The sequence below is a fragment of the Engystomops pustulosus genome, chromosome 5 (genome assembly GCF_040894005.1).
Source record: "Engystomops pustulosus chromosome 5, aEngPut4.maternal, whole genome shotgun sequence".
In the NCBI taxonomy this organism is placed as follows: Eukaryota; Metazoa; Chordata; class Amphibia; order Anura; family Leptodactylidae; genus Engystomops; species Engystomops pustulosus.
Window position 1 is genome coordinate 106167518 of NC_092415.1, and position 22825 is coordinate 106190342.

The 22825-nt window shown below is 39.7% G+C and overlaps 1 protein-coding gene across 3 annotated transcripts in view; it reads left to right on the forward strand.

The window, feature by feature from the left end:
- The window catches only part of GABBR2 (gamma-aminobutyric acid type B receptor subunit 2), a 553394-nt gene that overhangs the window by 183035 nt on the left and 347534 nt on the right, over positions 1-22825 (forward strand). The gene's annotated exons all lie outside the window — the stretch shown is intronic.

Genomic DNA, 22825 nt, shown 5'->3' on the forward strand with positions numbered 1-22825 from the left:
GGCTATATACTGGGGGAGGCTGTCTGGCTATGTACTGGGGGCAGGGAGCTGGCAACTATATATTGGGTGTAGGGGTTGGCAGGCTATATTCTGGGGTGCAGGGGGCTGGATAGTTATATACTGTGGGGCAGGCAAGCTATATACTTGGTGGAGGCTGTAAAAAATTCATTTCACAGCCTAAGTTTATACTCCTGTCAATTGGTTTTCCCAGTTTTTTTTGTGTTAAATTAGGTACCTTTGCTTATACTCAGGTAGGCTTATACTACTTATATACGGTTAATTATATTCTTTGTATTAAAGGGGCTATTAGAACTATACCACTCTGGTATAATCCAATGGTTTTTTGGTTGTGAAGATAAAAACTTTTGGAGGAAGTTGGGCATTTGTAGTGTTTTTCACTTATTTAAAATGGTAAATTACACTCACCGGCCACTTTATTAGGTACACCATGCTAGTAACGGGTTGGACCCCCTTTTGCCTTCAGAACTGCCTCAATTCTTCGTGGCATGATGCGAATCTCCCGTTCCACCACATCCCAAAGATGCTCTATTGGATTGAGATCTGGTGACTGTGGAGGCCATTTGAGTACAGTGAACTCATTGTCATGTTCAAGAAACCAGTCTGAGAGGATTCCAGCTTTATGACATGGTGCATTATCCTGCTGAAAGTAGCCATCAGATGTTGGGTACATTGTGGTCATAAAGGGATGGACATGGTCAGCAACAATACTCAGGTAGGCTGTGGCGTTGCAATGATGCTCAATTGGTACCAAGGGGCCCAAAGAGTGCCAAGAAAATATTCCCCACACCATGACACCACCAGCCTGAACCGTTGATACAAGGCAGGATGGATCCATGCTTTCATGTTGTTGACGCCAAATTCTGACCCTACCATCCGAATGTCGCAGCAGAAATCGAGACTCATCAGACCAGGCAACGTTTTTCCAATCTTCTACTGTCCAATTTCGATGAGCTTGTGCAAATTGTAGCCTCAGTTTCCTGTTCTTAGCTGAAAGGAGTGGCACCCGGTGTGGTTTTCTGCTGCAGTAGCCCATCTGCCTCAAAGTTAGACATACTGTGCATTCAGAGAATGCTCTTCTGCCTACCTTGGTTGTAACGAGTGGCGATTTGAGTCACTTTTGCCTTTCTATCAGCACGAACCAGTCTGCCCATTCTCCTCTGACCTCTGGCATAAACAAGGCACTTATGCCCACAGAACTGCCGCTCACTGGATGTTTTTTCTTTTTTGGACCATTCTCTGTAAACCCTAGAGATGGTTGTGCGTGAAAATCCCATTGGATCAGCAGTTTCTGAAATACTCAGACCAGCCCTTCTGGCACCAACAACCATGCCACGTTCAAATCACCTTTCTTCCCCATACTGATGCTCGGTTTGAACTGCAGGAGATTGTCTTGACCATGTCTACATGCCTAAATGCATTGAGTTGCCGCCATGTGATTGGCTGATTAGAAATTAAGTGTTAACGAGCAGTTGGACAGGTGTACCTAATAAAGTGGCCGGTGAGTGTATAATGGAAAGAGGAAATAGAGGCTTAATTATGCTGTTTTAGAATCACTGTTACACTATAAATATTTGCAGATTTTCTATGCATTTCAGAAATCTAAATATAAAAGTCAATTTGACCCTTTAAAGACCTGTCCCTTTTTTGTTTTTTTTTTTCCATTTTTCACTCCATCAAAAATCTATAACTTTTTTATTTTCCCATGTACAGACCTGTGTGATAGCTTATTTTCTGCGTAATAAATTGCAATTCAAAATGGTGGTATTTAATATTCCATGCTGTGTACTGGGAAATGGGCAAAAAATTCCAAATGCAGTGGAATTGGTAAAAAAAATTTGGGTTGGTATGATCAAGGAGATGCCAAATTTGTATAGGTTTTATAATGTTTTCATACATTTACAAAAATTCAAACCTCCTGTACAAAATAATAATAATTTTGACATCTTCTGCTAATAACGTGTTTATGCTTTGTTGTGCAGAGCTACCATGCTACCATTTTTAGGACTGTACGAGCTTTTGATCACTTTTTATTGAATTTTTTATATTTTTCAAAATTTTTGACTTTAGGCGCTATTTTCCATTATGGGGTTTAACACAGTGAAAAAACATTATTATATTTTGATATATCGGGCATTTTTGGACGCAGCAATACCTAATGTGTTTATTATTTTTACTGTTTATTTATATTTATATCAGTTCTAGGGATTTTTAGGTTTTTTTATTATAATTTTTTTTAACTTTTTTAATTTTTACTATTTTTCAGACTCCCTAGGGTACTTTAACCCTAGGTTGTCTGATCGACCCTATCATATCATGCTTATCCCACATTGTAATGAAGGGATTAAAACAAGAAAGCCCGGGTATTCACTGCTCCCAGATGACGTCAAGGGGAGCTACAATCTTCGCCAAGATGTGACAATCCTCGCCCATGTGCTGCCATTCTTTGAAACCACAGGCAGTTTTGCCCACGGCAATCAGTGGGTTGCCACCCGTGATCGGTATGAGCACCAATCGCGGGCGTTACCGGTAAGCCTTTGCTGCAATATGATATTACATCACATGTCGAGAGGGGGTTTAAACAACTAAACCTGTATGAATTGTGTATCCTTGTAATAGTACCCAAAGAGTAAAGGAGATGTGTCATTTGGAGCATACAGTGAAAGCTGTAAAAGCTGAGGCCCACAAGAATTTTTTTTTCCCCAGCTTCTTAGTTAGCTGCATGGAATATTAAATACATCTCCCGGCCTGTTCATGCTGGTGCTTGAGTAACCACTTCTCTTTTCAAACACCCCCTCTCCTTACCTTCCATAGCCAATGGTGACCAGATCCCCAGTGATGATACTTTTATCAAATATGCCGTGGTTGTATTCAACCTTTTTTAAATAATTTTGTTTTGTGAACTAAAAGACAAACTGTGCCGTAGTTAATAGTATTTGCTAGTTGAGCATTGATAGTTTGACAATATGCTAAAGTATCATACAACAAAAGGTTAGGTTCATTTTGGGATTTTCTTTTAAAGTTAGTTCATTTCTCAATTATAATAGCCTAGACCTGATAATTAAGTGTGGTTAACTGATTCTCACTTCATGTATATTAGCTTATTTCTCACATGTTTTACAGCCTTTATGAGATATTAAGTCAAGCCTCAAAATGTATAATTACACATATTCACATTAAAGTACTGTCATCACTTGTTCTGCTTCCTTCTAAAAGTACAGATGTAGCCCTGATGATTATGTCATTTAGTATTATGATATTTTGATGTTATCTCAGGTCTTCAAAGGAATTGCAGGTAAACTTGTAGCAATATCCATGACTTTATCTCTTGCACATTACTAGTATATTGTCACAACAGAGAAAGGAGTGAAGGCCCAAAATTTAACCCACAACCCCTGTCACCTACCTAACAAGCCTCACAAACCCCATTGTTTAGGGACTTCCCTACACTGACTGACTGCACAGGAAAGATGACCAGACACAGAAGGACAAACAACAGATAACAGACATACAACTGAAGTCAGACAGAACTGGTTGAAATCCAAGATGGCGGCAAAGTACAGAATCAATTAGCAAGAGAATGGTCAAATAATGTAGCAGTGGTCAGATACACAGTATAGAAAAAACAATAGCAATAGAACAATGTGTATGGAGACTAAAACTAGCATGGGGTAATGGAACTGGGCAGATATGAAGGAATTCTTTGATGCTTTGATGAAGTCACAGGTGATACACTATTGAGCTAAAAAATGAAAGCACCCAGCCTTCCCAGCCTTCCCAAGGCAAGGCAGTTGTCAGTCAAAGCTTCCAGCAAACAGCCCTGAGTGTGTCTAAAACTCGGAACACTGCAGCAAGTATTAGCAGGTTTTGGACCGTTCACTAAAGATGTTTTATTTAGTCTAAATCAGGTGATGTATTGGGCCTTCAAAAGGATTTTGCTGGGCTTGTGCCTAAACAGTGTAAACAGTGCAAGTTACTGGATGGATCAGAAGGCACACAAAAAAACAGGGAGCAAAACCATAACTGCAGGAAAATGGGAACATGTCACTGGATGGAAAAATGTGATGATTATGCACAAATTCTGCATTAGCTTAATGCCTACCAATTCATCTTAGCAGCCATACGCAAAGCTCCTTCCCAACTTCTTACAGAACTCATAGAAACTTATAGATACATATTCTACCCCTTGATCACAAATAACAGATTCAGGTACCCCATGCAGTTTAAGAATATTTTCAACAAACAATATGGCAAATTCCTTGATATTTGGCAGTTATTCCAGTGGAACAAAATTATACATCTTAGATTAAAAATCGTCAACCACCCAAATCACAGTCATCCCTAGAGAGGGATGCAGATTTGTGATGAAACTCATAGATAACATGTAACAAAGGTTTAATCAATTGCCTAGTAACAGTGACTCCAGAATTTTCTGCAAATATTGTACCATGAGTAGTACAAACAATTTATCTGCAGGGGTGTTTTCAGGAGAAAGATGTTAAATATTTACAGATGACAATAAACAAATCATGTTCACTAACAGACACATAGGGGCTTATTTACTAAGGGTCCTGCGGCCGCATTTTCATCGGGTTTCCCGACTTTTCGGGGATCACGCCGGGGATTGTGTCGCACATGATTGTTTTATGTCACAATTGCGTTGGCTTTCACTCGACACAAATTGGGGGGAGGGCCAAAGGACGATGTCACAAGACATGCACTCACATACACTGGGAAGAAGAAGGTGAACTCCGGTGGACCTGAGTAGGGAAGCGACACATGCAGGATCTCGGGCGCACAATCTTGTTGAATCGCGGCAGACTTCATCCTCGTCAGACAACGCACCTCGGGGATCGGCCAGGGACAGGGTAAGTAAATGTGCCCCATAAACTTTAGAAGGCAGAATAGACACAGGTTCAAAGTCTTAAAAACCAGAGACTCTAACAACTGAGTGGCTTGATGTCTTTTGCCCCTAGGTCACCAATGACTTTATTTCTCATAAAATAAGTGGAAGGTGCAAAATGAGAAGATAGAAGGAGTGAGAAGTTAGAGTTCACACTTGTGTCCCATGCAAGCTTTAATATCCATGGTCCACTGTTACATAGTTTCATAATCAAAGACAGCAATAGGAGGAATTGATTCTTTGGGAGACAAAGAGGGTAACACATGATCTATCTATGACCTATGCCAGTGATGGCGAACCTTTTGGAGACCGAGTGCCCAAACTACAACCAAGACCCACTTATTTATCGCAAAGTGCCAACACAGAAATGTAATTTGTGATTTATACTCCCTTCTCTGTCACAGCTTTCATTCATATCAGCCCCTGAGGACACCAATAAAGCAGAAAATAGTCATAGGTAGAGCTGTCACTTCAAAATAGCTCTGTGCACAGCAAGTCCTGGGCTGTATGGGACTGCAGGAAGATACCTGGAGTCCTCTCTGGTGATGGCCTGAGTGCCCACAGAAAGGGCTCTGAGTGCCTCCTCTGGCACCAGTGCCATAGGTTAGCCATCACTGACCTATGCTATCGAGCAGTGGCATAACTTGAGGCCCATAGGCCCCAATGCAAAGTCTGTGCCAGGCCCCTGACTTTAAGGTATGGTTTATATTACTTGTCTTTTCATATAGGAAAGTGACAGCTTGTGGGCCTCCTAAGCCTCTTGGGCCTGGTTGTGACCGCATCCTTTGCACTCTCTCAAGTTATGCCACTCTCTTACATCTCTGCTATTTCACAATACCCTATATCTGCTGTACCTTCCTGTTGTCCCTCTCTGTTAAAGAACTTATCTGTAGCAGTGCTCATGAATATTTTAAATGGGAGCTGTGATTGGTTGCCATTGGCAACTAGAAATATTATGACTTTTAGAGAGCTTGATAAATCTGCCCCAGTGTCTGTGTATCAGTGTGCATCAGTTTGTGAGCCCCGACCTGGACTGCAGGGGGCAGAGCTAGCGTGCAGAGAGTAACTCAGCTCCACGGCCGCCAGGGTCCTGTCTAGGGGCAACTGAAACTGTGTACACAAGGACTGATAGAGACAGGTTAAACTTGTATCTGTGAAATGTTGTATTTTTGTTAATAACAAGTGAATTAGAGGATGTATTATTTTGTTATCCTGAGTACATATAAGAAACTTGCCTTTATTGAAATACCCTTTTAAGTTTCCATTTTTCGCTTCCATCTTTCCTTATACGGAGCTTCACGAGAGCTTGTTTTCTATGCCGTGTACTGGAAATTGGTAACAATTCCAAATACAGGCGGTCCCCTACTTAAGGACACCCGACTTACAGACAACCCATAGTTACAGACGGACCCCTCTGCCCCATGTGACCTCTGGTGAAGCTCTCTGGATGCTTTACTATAGTCCCAGACTGCAATGTTCAGCTGTAAGGTGTCTGTAATGAGGCTTTATTGATAATTCTTGGTCCAATTACACCAAAAATTTTGAAACTCCAATTGTCACTGGGGCAAAAGAAAAAAAATTGTCTAGAACTTCCATTATAAAATATACAGTTTCGACTTACATACAAATTCAACTTAAGAACAAACCTCCAGACCCTATCTTGTATGTAACCCGGGGACTGCCTGTATAGTGAAATGGGTCAGAAACTTATTTGCTAAATTTAAATACAGTAAAGGATTGTATAAAGGATTATAGAGCACCTAAGGTTTATACAATGTATTGGGACCTGGCTACATTCAGTTTGCTGATATTTTTGAAAAAAAAAGTATAGTCTGTTATGAGAACTGAGTCACACCTAATTTCTATCCTCATCTTTGCTGTATGAAAGTGTGACTAAGAAAGAAATTGGAAAAGCATTGTTGCATGACATGTTTCAGTCAAGCCACCTGAAATATCAGAAAATTAGAGAGGAAAAATTATTTGTGACCACACAGTAATTCTGATGTATACTGTGACCACTGAAACACAAGACAGGTGGCCAGGGAAGCTGAAAGCAATACAAGAAAGTAGTAGTAGTAGGGAAGAATATAGTTTATTGGATTATATGCCATAGCTGGAAATTAGGAAAAGACGTGCAGCCTAGATCAATATCAAATGTCATGGTTACTGATGCTTTGTAAACATCACACGTCAATAAGTATTTGTAAATGCCAAGGTTGTGTGCCATGACGGGATTCCTGATATCATCAAATTCTTGGGATTGATACTGTGATACCAAATACTAGGGGTACCTAATCGCTTAAATGAAGCACTAGATTTTAATTGCTTTATGTGTGATTATCTTGTCTTAATAACAATACACTCACCGGCCACTTTATTAGGTACACCATGCTTGTAACGGGTTGGACCCCCTTTTGCCTTCAGAACTTCCTCAATTCTTCATGGCATAGATTCAACAAGGTGCTGGAAGCATTCCTCAGAGATTTTGGTCCATATTGACATGATGGCATCACACAGTTGCCGCAGATTTGTCAATGATGCGAATCTCCCGTTCCACCACATCCCAAAGATGCTCTATTGGATTGAGATCTGGTGACTGTGGAGGCCATTTGAGTACAGTGAACTCATTGTCATGTTCAAGAAACCAGTCTGAGATAATTCCAGCTTTATGACATGGTGCATTATCCTGCTGAAAGTAGCCCTCATATGTTGGGTACATTGTGGTCATAAAGGGATGGACATGGTCAGCAACAATACTCAGGTAGGCTGTGGCGTTGCAACAATGCTCAATTGGTAGCAAGGGGCCCAAAGAGTGCCAAGAAAATATTCCCCACACCATGACACCACCACCACCAGCCTGAACCATTGATACAAGGCAGGATGGATCCATGCTTTCATGTTGTTGACGCCAAATTCTGACCCTACCATCTGAATGTCGCAGCAGAAATCGAGACTCATCAGTCCAGGCAACGTTTTTCCAATCTTCTACTGTCCAATTTCGATGAGCTTGTACAAATTGTAGCCTCAGTTTCCTGTTCTTAGCTGAAAGGAGTGGCACCCGGTGTGGTCTTCTGCTGCTGTAGCCCATTTGCCTCAAAGTTCGACGTACTGTGCATTCAGAGATGTTCTTCTGGTCAGCAACAATACTCAGGTAGGCTGTGGCGTTGCAACGATGCTCAATTGGTACCAAGGGGCCCAAAGAGTGCCAAGAAAATATTCCCCACACCATGACACCACCACCACCAGCCTGAACCGTTGATACAAGGCAGGATGGATCCATGCTTTCATGTTGTTGACGCCAAATTCTGACCCTACCATCTGAATGTCGCAGCAGAAATCGAGACTCATCAGTCCAGGCAACGTTTTTCCAATCTTCTACTGTCCAATTTCGATGAGCTTGTGCAAATTGTAGCCTCAGTTTCCTGTTCTTAGCTGAAAGGAGTGGCACCCGGTGTGGTCTTCTGCTGCTGTAGCCCATCTGCCTCAAAGTTCGACGTACTGTGCATTCAGAGATGTTCTTCTGGTCAGCAACAATACTCAGGTAGGCTGTGGCGTTGCAACGATGTTCAATTGGTACCAAGGGGCCCAAAGAGTGCCAAGAAAATATTCCCCACACCTTGACACCACCACCACCAGCCTGAACCGTTGATACAAGGCAGGATGGATCCATGCTTTCATGTTGTTGAGGCCAAATTCTGACCCTACCATCTGAATGTCGCAGCAGAAATCAAGACTCATCAGACCAGGCAACGTTTTTCCAATCTTCTACTGTCCAATTTCGATGAGCTTGTGCAAATTGTAGACTCAGTTTCCTGTTCTTAGCTGAAAGGAGTGGCACCCGGTGTGGTCTTCTGCTGCTGTAGCCCATCTGCCTCAAAGTTCGACGTACTGTGCGTTCAGAGATTCTCTTCTGCCTACCTGGGTTGTAACGGGTGGCGATTTGAGTCACTGCTGCCTTTCTATCAGCTCGAACCAGTCTGCCCATTCTCCTCTGACCTCTGGCATCAACAAGGCATTTCCGCCCACAGAACTGCCACTCACTGGATGTTTTTTCTTTTTTGGACCATTCTCTGTAAACCCTAGAGATGGTTGTGCGTGAAAATCCCAGTAGATCAGCAGTTTCTGAAATACTCACATCAGCCCTTCTGGCACCAACAACCATGCCACGTTCAAAGGCACTCAAATCACCTTTCTTCCCCATACTGATGCTTGGTTTGAACTGCAGGAGATTGTCTTGACCATGTCTACATGCCTAAATGCACTGAGTTGCCGTCATGTGATTGGCTGATTAGAAATTAAGTGTTAACGAGCAGTTGGACTGGTGTACCTAATAAAGTGGCCGGTGAGTGTAGTCTCTCATATTGTCTTTATATGAGAGGCACTTTAAAATTTCTAAGGCGAAATATTATTCCCAGGACAACAGAGCAGGCAAATTATTAGCTTGCCATATAAAGAGGCAGTATCTGAACTCCAAAATCCTCTATATCATCTAAATAAAAGTGGAAAATAATACAATCCAAATGACGTATAGGCCCTCCCCTTCTCCATGGTAAATGCTTCCTTCAATATCTCTACAACTCTACAGTTCTCATATACACAATTGCAACACTTTGTGCAGCATCACAAATTTGGTAATTTGAGACATAGCTCCACTATAATAAATTTATATTCTTATACTAATTTAAAAGGCCTAAAATCATTCTATGGCATCCTAGACTCCCCCATTGAATTTTCTAAATTATACCCATTTAGGTTGTGTGAAACATTTAGTGCGCAGTGCATAGCATGCATGCATAGCTTAACATTGAAAATTGAATGCTTCCCCCACTATTAAAGAAGTAGTAACTTATATTAACACTACATATAGCTATGAACTCAAAATTGCCCAGGGTAACGGAAAATTCAACACGTTTAGCAAGTTATGAGAACTGTGGACAAAACATCATTTTTCTCCGCCTAGCTAATCAACCAACTATACATATAACCACGGCACGGGTGAATGGAGAGGACTCATGGATTGAGCCCTCTCCATAGCCAGTAAGTCTTCGCTGCATATTGCAGCAAACAGTTATCGGTAACACCTGCAATTGGCTGCTAGCACCGATTGCGGGGTTAACCCATCCATCGCCACCGGCAACTTCAAAAAGATGGCGGCACCTGGGCCATCTTGGTGAAGCTCGTCGCTTCCAAAGATCCAAGGCTGTCTCGTTCTAACCCGTTCATTATAATGTGCGATTTGCACATTGTAATGAATGAGGAGGAAAATCCCCATATACTGCCACTGTAGTACGGCAGTATATATTAGGATAAATCAAACAACCTAAGGTTAAAGTACCCTGGGGGGTCTGAAAAATGGTAAAAAATTGTAAAAATAAAACCTAAAAAATAAAATACCCCTTTTCCCTTTTTACCATAATACTCGGTACCCCGTGAAAAGATAGGACATGTCTTATCTTTTCTTGGCATACGGCACCGTGTGCCATGTTTGTCTAGGCAGAGGGGCGGGTCTGACTCCTCCTCTCCCCGGCACCGCCGTGTACCTGCCGTGCTATGGTATAGAAAATAGTGCCCAAAGACGAAAATAGCTCTTTTTGCCATTTAAAGATAAGTTAAAGATATGCTAGTAACCCTCATTTCCTATTTGTGTAGAAGACTCTGTTCTGTTATGTTTTATTATGTTTATTATGTTTATCTTAGTATTCTTTTTTGGACCTTCTATGGGGGCCTGGTCCACTTGAAGGTCCAGTCTGGTCTGGTTACACTTTCTCCTTTCCAGGCAGGACTCTTAATCCATGGTATGGGAACTTTATGACATAGCGTAATTCCGCAAGTACGACAACACAAAGGAACTCTTATTGAATGCTTTACCATGATCTACATTATGATTCTTTGAACATAGATATCAAATCGATAAATATGTCTCGGCTTCTTTTGTTTGTTATTGTTTGGTTTTATAAACTTTAATAAAAGTTATGAAACAAAAGCCAAGTGGTTATAGTTGTGTCTCATATAAAATAAATGAATTTACAATTGGGTTTTGCTGCCCCTGTATCTAAATTGCATGTCTACAATTGCATGTCCTGGCAAGCAAGGACCTACTTCAAATTGACTATTAATCTATTATATATATATCTATATTTTCTAATGAGACACTATGCCAGAACTTTAAATAAGCCATTTAATGGCAGAGAAATTGTACAATTATTTTTTAAGTTGTCCATTTTATTAACATTAATAATGTTAAGCCATGGAGTTGGGACTATAGTCTACCTTCCTCCCCAATTAAAGTAAACAGAAATGATGCCAGATATGAATCCAAACTGTGTTGCTTTCTTCTCATTTCTGTTATTTGTAGTATCAGAATGTGTATTTGAAAGGGTTTAAAGAGATTACACACTCTGTGTAGCACAAAAGGGATTAAGAGATTACTTAATTTAGGTTTACAAGATGTTTAACAAAATAGTTGAAACTGACATCTATTATTAGTACGATATAACAAATCAAAATATGAATAAATTTGCTTAATGTGTACATATTGTTTCCTATACCTCTGATTTAGCAAACATTTACCGTATTTTTTGGACTATAAGGCGCACTAAAAATCCTTTGATTTTTTTTTTAAATCAAAGGTGCACCTTATAGTCCAGTGCACCTTATATATGAACCATACTTACAGACAACAGCTGCCTTGAACTGTGCACAGGTCTGCCACCACGCTCATTCATCCTTATAATCAGGTGCGCCTTATAATCTGGTGCGCCTTATATATGAACCTAGACGTTTTAGCAGGCATTTATTGATGGTGCACCTTATACTCCAGTGCGCCTTATAGTCCGAAAAATACTGTACTTTAGAATGTAATAGACAGCAGCGTGCATCAATAGACTGGAGCCAACTCATTGATGCCTATGCAGAGCTTTCTTGATATGCGCTGTGCAAGGAAGGGTATAAATACAGTACACTGTAGTGGATGCAATGACGGTGGTTTCTGTAGACAGGCAATCCCTGGGTTACGTACAAGATAGGGTCCATAGGTTTGTTCTTAAATTAAATTTGTATGTCGAAATTGTATATTTTATCATTGCAGATCTAGACAATTTTTTTTCCCCCAGTGACAATTGGAGTTTCAAATATTTTTGCAGTAATGGGACCAAGAATTATTAATAAAGCTTCACTACAGACACCTTACAGCTGATCATTGCAGCCTGGGACTATAGTAAAGCATCCAGAGAGCTTCACCAGAGGTCACTGGGGGCAGAGGGGTCAGTCTTGTAACTATTAGTCGTTGTAGGCCAGGTGTTCTTAAGAAGGGACCGCCTGTAGTTGTTATCTTTTATCATAATGCTTGCTGTCTTGTAGGTGAAAAGTATTCATATTAAAATTTTTATCCAATAGAACTAAAAATCCTGTTTCCCCACCAAAGGTGCCCTTACCTTTAAACTTTCTGCTTTTTGCAGAATTTTAGGGGGGACCTCACTGCACTTACAAGACCATCCGATAGGGTATGATGTATCCTTTCTAGCATTCCTTTTTATGTTTAATTCACCCATGTACCTAATGTATAAAAAATCACCTCCAAAATCATATGCAAATGACCTGAAAAAAGCATCATGAAAGAGTCTTTTTAAAGACTTGAGTGTCACTTAGGATGCCCGATCTTGAACACCTAAAAACAAACTTAGTGGTTAAGATTATTTGCATCTATTAAGTAATTTATTGTATGTAAAAGGATCAGTTTTAACATTAAATAGGGAATGCTTAAAAAGATATTTAATACCCTACCTGAGGGTGCTTAAAGTTAAGACGTATAAAATCTAATGACAGGTTCCCGTAAGGCAGTTGAAAGTAGTGGAAAGTGTTATTTTTTTAGGAATAATGGGGAGGAGCTGTTTGTCGTCTACAGTAGAAGAATAATATATTCTGTGTATGTCCAGTGGCTTTGGGAGGAGGGGCAATGGTCACCTAAATAGTTAATTGAAAACCTATGAGTTACTGAAGGAGTGGACACCGGAAACAAGTAGCAGTTACTTAGTGTCTGCAGTAGGAGTAACAAGCCTCAAAGTACAAAGATAGTTTTCATTATTTTATTTGTTGTTATATTTTGTTATATTTGTTTATTGGAGATTCAATTCTTTATAATTTTTGTTTTTTCATTATTTAATCAATGTATGACGCAATGTTTTTTTATGGGATATGACAATATGTGCTGTTTATCTTGACTGTATAACTTGACTCAAAGAGAAACACTCTTTGGGCCAGTACTGATATAGACTCTGGTGTTAGTCTGTACATTAATACTGCTTTATACGAGAACCAAAGCTCTATAAGCAGCCCAGGGCTGCCCAGCACTTGCTTTACCACAGGCTTGACATGGGGAATGCCTCTTACCTACAATAAAGATAGATCACACAATGGAAATCTTCATAGGTATTGGTAACCCAACAAAGTACTGACCAGACAAAACCTATTGGCATATATGTGCTACCACAAAGAATCAATAGTATCCGCATCTTTAAGATGCCAATAACCCTGTTAAGCAAAGAATCCAAGAATCCAGATACTTGTCTTGTCACAAATTATCAACTGAGGGAAATTTGAAAAAATATATTTAAGGAAGAGAATTGGAGTCTTAAAGAACCATCTTAAATTATTGATTTAAAGTATTATTGATTGGGACAGGAGTTGCAGGTATATAAAGGAAGTGATACCTAATTTATCTCATAAAACAGTTTTTTAGATTCTTTTAACCCCTATGGGGGTTAGCCTCTTTTGGCCTATAGGAAACTGTCCCATTTTTTAAATCTGCCATGTGTCACTATAAGTGGTTATAGCTTTGGAACGTAGTTGTGACTAATACTTATTTGTTGGATCACTCAATAATTTAACATATATCGTACTATCCTCACGGGCTGAGCCCTCTCCATAGCCGGTGATTGTCACCCACTGGTAAAACCCTCAATTGGTTTTAACCCATAGATCATCGCCGGCAGCTTTAAAAGGATGGCTGCATGTGGGCTGAGATTTTGGCTGAGATTGTTTATCCTGGGATGCAGTGATCTGTTACTATGGCAGCCTCGGGTCACAAAAGGATTCAGGAAAAAAATATTGAATAATTAAGGGTATATCAATTTTTTTTTTTGCAAAAAATGTGTCACCCACTTGGGGTGGCAGTACCCTTTGACTGTAATTTTAAGATGTAACAAAAAATGTAATTATTTTTATTTTGATGCTGAAACCTTTTTTTCCCCTATCCACATACAAACCTGTCAATGTAAGACCTCACAGTGCATTTCAGAGCACACAAGAATCATGAGCTCTAAGGAATTGCCCAAGGGGCTCAGAGACAGAATTGTGGAAAGGCAAAGATCTGGCCAAGGTTACAAAATAATTTCTGCAGCGCTTAAGGTTCTAAAGAGCACTGTGGCCTTCATAATCCTTAAATGGAAGAAGTTTGGGATGACCACAACTCTTCCTCGATCTGACCGAACAGCCAAACTAAGCAATCATGGGAGAAGAGCCTTGCTGAGATATGTACAGAAGAATCGCAGAATTACTGTGGATGAGCTCCAGAGATGCTTCAAGGATATGAAGAAAGTTCCACAAAGTAAACTATTACTGCAGCCTTCCACTGATTGAGGTTTTATGGCAGAGTTTGTCGACGAAAGCCGGCCTCAGTGTAAGACATATGAAAGCCGGGTTACAATTTGCAATAAAACACACCCAGACTATAAGAAATAGGACTATCTGGTCTGATGAGACAAAGATTGAACTTTTTGGTATTAATTCTAAGTGGCATGCTCATTAACTGCCAAATACAATACCACCAGTGAAGCATGGTGGTGGCAGCATCATGCTATGGGGATGTTTTTTAGTCGCAAGAACAGGACGAATGGTTACAATGGAAGGAATGAATGCGGCCAAGAGATATCTTTGATGAAAACCTCTTTCAGAGTGTTCTGGACCTCATACTGGGCCCAAGGTTAACCTTCCAACAAGACAATGACCCTTACCAAACAGCTTAAATAACAGAGCAGAGGCTTCAGAACATCTCTGTGACCATTCTTGACTGGCCTAGCAAGAGCCCTGACTTAGACTAAATTGAGCTTCTCTAGAGAGACTTGAAAATAGCTGACTGTCCACCAACGTTCACCATCCAAACTTAGGGAACTGGAGAGTATATGCAAGGAAAAATGGCAGGAGATCCCCAAATTCAGGTGGTAAAACTTGTTGCATTATTCCCAAGAAGATTTATGGCTGTACTAGCTCAAAAGGTATTTCTACTCAAAGGGTCTGAATACTTATTACCATGTAACATATCAGTTTTTCTTATTAAAAATTAGAAAAAATATCTACATTTCAGTTTTTTTCTGTCAAAGTGGTGTGGAGAGTGTTAATTAATAAGCATTAATTAAATTTCATATTTCCCAGAATCCTTTATTGTAACATGAATGGTTACAAGTCTCCACACGCCTCAAATGCGCCTTAATTGACAAAGTCTCCATAAGGAGAACTCTTACTTCCTGACCCTAGTCAATAGCCTCTCACTCAGCTAAACCAGTGAACTGAAGAGACACAACCACGTTTAATCAGAGTTATCTAAAGTTGAGAATTTGTTCCTTTTGGAATAGATATACTAGTTTAGCTTTACTACCACATGATGTTATTATGCTTCCTAAAGGCATGGTATATAGTAGCAAAAGAAGTTTGGTTTACATGGTTCCATCCTGAAAAACTTATTTGCTTGTTTCCAGAATCCACTAGTGGAGCATCAATGGGTATAAGTCTTCACACACCTGCAAGGCAGCCTTAATTAGCATATTCTCTGTGAGAAGAACACTCACTCCCAGACCCCGCAAAAGCCAATGATTTATGGGATCAAATTTTGGTTTGAAATGTCACAACTGATGGTGTCGTTTGGAAATTCTTTGCCTTAAGTAGCAGAATTGCCACTACACGTCAAGCAATCCCATACGCTTTAATGCATAAAATATTAAGTGGGACACGTGGAACAGACAGTGAAGAAGAAAAAGAAGTCAAAATCCTTTGGTCATATGATATGAATATACTGTATATACTTGAGTATAAGCCGACCCAATTATAAGCCGAGACCCATAATTTTAACATAAAAAACTGGAAAGCCATCCCCCAGTAGTATACAGCCTGCCAGCCCCCAATAGCATACAGCCTGACAGCTCCCAGTAGTATACAGCCTGACAGCCCCCTGTAGTATACAGCCTGACAGCCCCCTGTAGTGTACAGCCTGCAAGCCCCCTGTAGTACACAGCCTGCAAGCCCCCTGTAGTATACAGCCAGTTCCCTGTAGTATACAGCCAGCCAACCCTCAGTAGTATATATCCTGCCAGCCCTCTGTTGTATATAGCCTGCCAGCCCTCTGTAGTATACAGCCAGCCGCTGTAATATATAGCCTGCCAGCTCTCTGTTGTATACAGCCTGCCACCCCTCTGTAGTATACAGCCTGCCATCCCTCTGTAGTATACAGCATGCCATCCCTCTGTTGTATACAGCCAGCCCCCAGAAGTATATAGCCTGCCAGCTCGGAAAAAATATAAACTCAGTACTCACCATTCTGAAAGCACGGGCAGCCCGCTTCCGGCCGGCACACTCTGTGATGTCAGAAGAAAGAAGAGGCGCTGCAGATGGAGCTGTTGGGCCATCGGAATGGTGAGTACTGAGTTAATTTTTTTACATACCCGAATATATAAGCCGAGTACATACGGTACTTCAATGTTTTTTTTATTTGCATTAGTTTTGTTTATTGATTTTTATTCAGTATGAGTATGAAGGTGTGAGTCACTGTGGTGGTAACAATAATGGATATGATACAGTGAATATTAGACAGGAACAGTATAGTAGCATTGTGAATTTCCAATGTATTAGCAATGGTAGTGAGCATAGTGTGGTAGTATTATACAGAAGTTGTATGCTAGTATTATTCCATCATGTAATGGTAATGGCACTGATTATGGTGTTCTTGTAATGTTAATCTTTTTATCATGTTGTTTGTTCCTCAACAGTAAGGACTAAAATGTAAATCACTGTATTGCATTAATATTTTGTCCTGGTATATTATTGGTTATATTGATAATATATAGAGGTGTTTATTTAGCTAAAATGGGCCACGCTAAGGCATGGACTTCACATAATTACACGTGCAAACTAGTTGCACATGTATTTATGAAGTTTCTGCAGTAGTACTGTGTCGCCGCTGCACTATACGCAGCACAACACAATCCTGTGCACAGAAAGGTGCAACACCATCTGCTTTATTTTTTGCTTGTAAGTCCGACATGCCTTACTTACTGCAATAGTTTGCCTGACTATTAGTAAATGTGGGCCAATGTGTGTCAGTATACACTGACAATGGTATAGTGGTAGAATATAGAAATACATATAAAGCTTAATATCCCATTTGTATATATTCTTTATTTCTGATGCATATTTTATACTTGTCTTATTGTGTCTTTACATAAACTTCTAATTTTTCTGGGAGTATTGTTATACAACTTATGGTGCTGTTAAAAGAGATAGGACTGAATACAGTTAAATTAAAAAAAAAAAAAAAGGAAGACTAAAAGAGCATTTATATTCCAGGATTTTAGCTATAGCTAACGGTATTTTAAAAAATCATTGTGTTATTCAGTAAGGGAACATCTTGGATGGACTATAGGATAAACAAGGACCTAAACCCCCTTCCTAGATGCCCAGCCTACACTGGGAAGTAGGAGACAATTGGTCAATGTTCCTTTCCTGTTTCAAGGTACAAATTCAGAGACAAAGACTGTACAATAGAGACATAGAAGAGTTTTCAACAAATATGGAATCAATAGCACTATGCAGTACAGAATGGACAGGCAAAGAATCTAGGAATCCAAGATAGAGACGTCAAGATAATTGTCAGCTAGCTCTGAAAAGAAATCTGAGTGAGTGAGGTTCTGTCCACCTCAGCTAACTTAACCGTTTGCACCCCAGAGAAAAAGCAACATAAAACAGACTGTTGGGATGGAAACCAATTAAGACTCATCAACCTCATCAGTCAAAAGTTTGATTAATGGGGGTTAACTGCTGATAAATACAAGATTTAGAAAATGAAGTACCATATATACTTGTGTATAAGCCGAGTTTTTCAGCACAAAAAATGTGCTGAAAAACCTGACCTCGGCTTATACACAAGTCAATTTAAAAAAAACTTATATATTCACCCTCCAGCGACCCCGATACTCAGCTCCCCTATGTCAGCACGACTCCTCCTCTGTCTTCCCCGTGGCTCCTCTTCTTTCTTCGTTCTTCAGTAACAGCCGGCAGGGTGCAGCCATGTTATCTCCCAGCCAACACTTTTATGCGCCCGCTGCTGACATCATAGTATGCGCTGGCTTGGAGATAACATTGCCACGCCCTGCCTTCTGTTACTGAAGATCGAAGAAAGAAGAGGAGCCGCGGGGAAAACAGAAGAGGAAGCGCACCTACATCAGGGAGCCACGCTGAGCATCGGGGCCGCCGGAGGGTGAGTATATAAGTTTAAGTGCTGGGTGGGCTGGCTGTATACTACTGGGGGCTGGGTGGGCTGTATACTACAGGGGGCTGGCTGGCTGTATACTGCAGGGGGTAGGCTGGCTGTATACTAAAGGGGGAAGGCTGATTGTATACTACAGGGGGCAGGCTGGCTTTATACTACATGGGGGCAGGGTGGCTGTATGCTATTGGGAGCAGACTGGGTGTATACTACTGGGGGCTGGCTGGCTGTATACTACATGGGGACAGGCTGGCTGTATACTACAGGGGGCAGGCTGGCTGTATATTACTGGGAGCTGGCTGGCTATATACTACTGGGGGCTTGCTGGCTATATACTGGGGGGGCTGTGCGCAATGCATTTCCCACCCTTGGCTTATACTCGAGTAAATAGGTTTTCCGAGTTTTTGGTGGTAAAATTAGGGGTCTTGGCGTATACTCGGGTTGGCTTATACTCGAGTATATAATGTATATTGTTTACACAGTGGGATTATAAAATATGGCTACAACAATGAATCTGTATTGTTCTGAGCTGGACACAAGCTCATAGTATCATCTTGTATCAACTATTTAGCAAACTTTACCTCCGAGGTTTACAGTGTCTGTAACCTGGAAGCTTCATTCCTTTAGACTTTAACTGACCTTAGCTGCTTTATTACATGAAGGCCTAAGGTGCAGAATAAATTAGCTATACTTCATCTCATGGATGTTAGGGAAATTACTTGGTATCTATTTAATATATGTTATGCCTTTATCCTAAGGTCAAATACAGTAGCTCATTGTACTAATATTCTTTCCAGTGCAGCATAGAAAAAATGGACAAGTAGCAGGCGTGAGATTAGGAGAGGCTGGGCCCTATAGCAGATTTATGAATTGGGCCCTCTTTTACTTACAAACTTAATACATATTTGTGAAATCTCACACGTTCATACATTCAAATATACACATATTTATACACCTATATACACACACATAAAGTTCTACACTCATACACACATTAATACACTCTTACACATATGTTTAAACTCATACACACAGATTTATGTACATATATATATATATATATATATATATATATATATATATATTTATTTATACATTCATACATTAAAAACAAACTATTAAATTATCTACACACAATATGTACACATCCATACATATACACATATGTACAGTATATACACAGCATATACACAGTATATATAGTAAGGGAATTTATCATATGCCCACCCCTGTCTTGCCAGATACATCAAGAGGTGGTGTAGTTTTGCATAAAAACCTGCAAATGAAAGTACACAGGCACTCCTATTAGTTGGTCTAGTTTGCTGCACCACAATATTGAATTTTCTAGCAGTGCTGTCTCTACTTTACAGAGCCTCCTAATTTTCCAGCCCCAAATTACTGGTTCTAGGTTGCGAGATACTGCCAGACTGCATCCAGTCACCAGCTACCTTGGCAGATAGGACCTTTCTACCTCAGACTGTTAACTGTTGCTGTGTTGAAGTCTCCACATGTAATCCCCAGCTGCTGCTAACATCATGGGTTTCTCCACTACATCTACCTAGGGATATTTCTCATTATTACACATAACTCATTATAAGAACATCGATGTCTTGTATAAAGTGAGAACTCTGGCAGGATGAAAGCACATTCTGTGAAATGCTGCATGATTGGAATGCAGTTTTTATGTACCAGATTCAGCATGAAAAACAAAAATGTGGTGGTTTGGTCACATTTACAAAAGTAATATGACCATGCCCATACAGTGAACAGCTTGCTTTTTAGATGGCCTTGAACACCTACTTACAATATGTCACTGGTAATGAAATCCAGAGCAAATAATGTATTTATAGTTCAATTCCTATATCATAATGGATTCATGGGTTAAAAGAGAAAAAAACACAATAAAATGTGATTTTTTTAAGAAGAGGGTTTGCACAACCATTTGAACATTGTGCATGAGTTACTGATAATGATGAATGATGAGGAAACAGTTTCTATTACCCAAGAATAGACATTCACTGTGTGACAGATGCAAGAGCCATCAATCAATGTTTACCGTAAAGAGATGCAGCTGATTGGGAGATCAAGCATGGCCATTCCTTGGGGAAATAGAAAGTTATTATATTTTATGAAGGAGAGTGCTAAAAGTTTGTTAGATGAGTTCCATGACAACAATTCTATCACAAAATGTACACTTGCTGGGAACCCACCAATCTGATCTAATGTGTGGGTAAACTTAAAAGACAAGTTAAGTTGCCCTGTATTTCCACTGCAAAGTAAAAGCAGACCCCTATATAAACTCAAAATTTCATGAAAGTGTATAAGAAAATAGGCACATGAGACCATTTACACATGTCCTGCCTCTGCTCATACTTTAATTAAAGAAAATCTCCCATAAAAATTGAGCATGATAAACAAGGGAAACATACTCCTAGATCAGATCATTGTAACAACCAGTGAAGATACAGTATTGAGGGGAATGAGGAAGGAGATCATAGATAACAAATATATGAAGATTACCACAGTCAAGTGCATGCATCTATGTGTAAGTGGCTTTTGTTTGTCAAGCTTGATTTTGATGGTAGATTTGAACAAGTGAACAAGTGTTCATTAATGTTTTTTTTTACTAATTGTTGCTCCTAGTGTCCATGCATTGGGGCCATTTGTGACTACATGGTTATCAAACACTTTATACCATGGGTGTCAATCTGGCACCTATACTTTAATGGTCATGGTATAATCGCCATAACCTGCTGCCCCATGTCTATAGCACTCCTATAGTCCTGTGTGCTACACATGTACTTCCCTGCTCTAAAGCTGGCAGGCGTGATGATGTTGTCACTTCACATTAGCCGACTTCATAGCTAGCTCATGCAGCACACAGGAGAAAAGGTGAAAGTGAGTAAATGTTTTATCTATTTTTCTATCTATCTATGTATGGGGCATACATCGAGAAAGTTGCTGGGGCTGCTGGCAGCTTATGGGGGCACTCAGGTTGTTGTAGAGGCACTCTGACTATTGGATCCTGTGTGCAGGCATATACTTGCCTTGGCAATGTTTCAGGTCATTTAATAAAATGTTCAGTTTTGTGGTTGCCCTCAAAGGTCTAATTGTAATGGAAATGCTATGTTTATGTAACAGCAAACAGCTCAAGTTGATACATTTATAAAATGTAATAAAATTACATTCGGATGCTTTAAGGCAACCACAAGGCTGAAAAGGTCCCTAGTAGCCCATGTCTGATAAAGGTCTAAGTGTAGACCGAAACGTTACATATAGATATACAATTTCATATACAAGTTTGTGTAGTGTGCTGTGTAGATAAATAGATCAACCAAGTACAATATGTCAGAGCCTGTGGTCGGAAAGTCCTTTTGTATTTGTCATTTTCCCAAATAAAGAAAACAATAATCAATCAATACTGCTCCCATACTAAAAATTAAAACATCAACTTCCAAGTGTTATCTGTGCCTGAATACAGATTGTAATGAACATTTACATTGTTTGCTCTGATTACCCGCTCATATAAATAATTTTTTTGATGCCATGTACCAACAGATCATTTAAATTGGCCTCAGTGGGATGCTGAGTCTCCAGTGCATTGGCATACTAAGATATAGAGATTGCAGTGTAACTTTACACATACATGAATGTTACCATCATTAGGGTCAGAAAATCTCAACAGTATATATTGCTTCAGGGTAATATATAATATACAACAGATAACATCCATCACATCTACTGTGCATATAGTCACACATTTCTTTTACCTCATAGATATTGATATACCATATATCCTCGAGTATAAGCCTAGTTTTTCAGCACAAAAAATGTGCTGAAAACCCAAACTCGGCTTATACCTGAGTAAAAAAAAATATAGGTTTTACCAGGTTTTTGTGGTAAAATTAGGGGCCTTGGCTTATACTTGGGTCAGCTTATACTCAAGTATATACGGTAATTATATTATGAATAATGTATATGTGACAGTAAACACATGCTTGTCTTGTATTTAACCCCTTAAGGATGCAGCCATTTTTCAGCCTAAGGCTCAGCCCCATTTTTTGGATTCTGACTTCATCGCTTTATATAGTTATAATCAAAGCGATTCTGAGATTGTTTTTTCCCCACATGTTGTACTTCATTTTAGTGGTAAATGTTGGCTGATAAGTTTTGCGTTTATTTTCCAAAAAAAAGAAAAAATGATGAATTTTGTGCAAAATTTCACTTTTTTTGAAATTCGAAATCATTACATTTTCAGGTAGATAGATTTACCACCTAAATAAGTTGCTGAATAACATTTCCCATATGTCTACTTTACATTTTCATAATTTTTGAAATGTCTGGATAATTTATTTTGATTTCGCGCGGCTTAC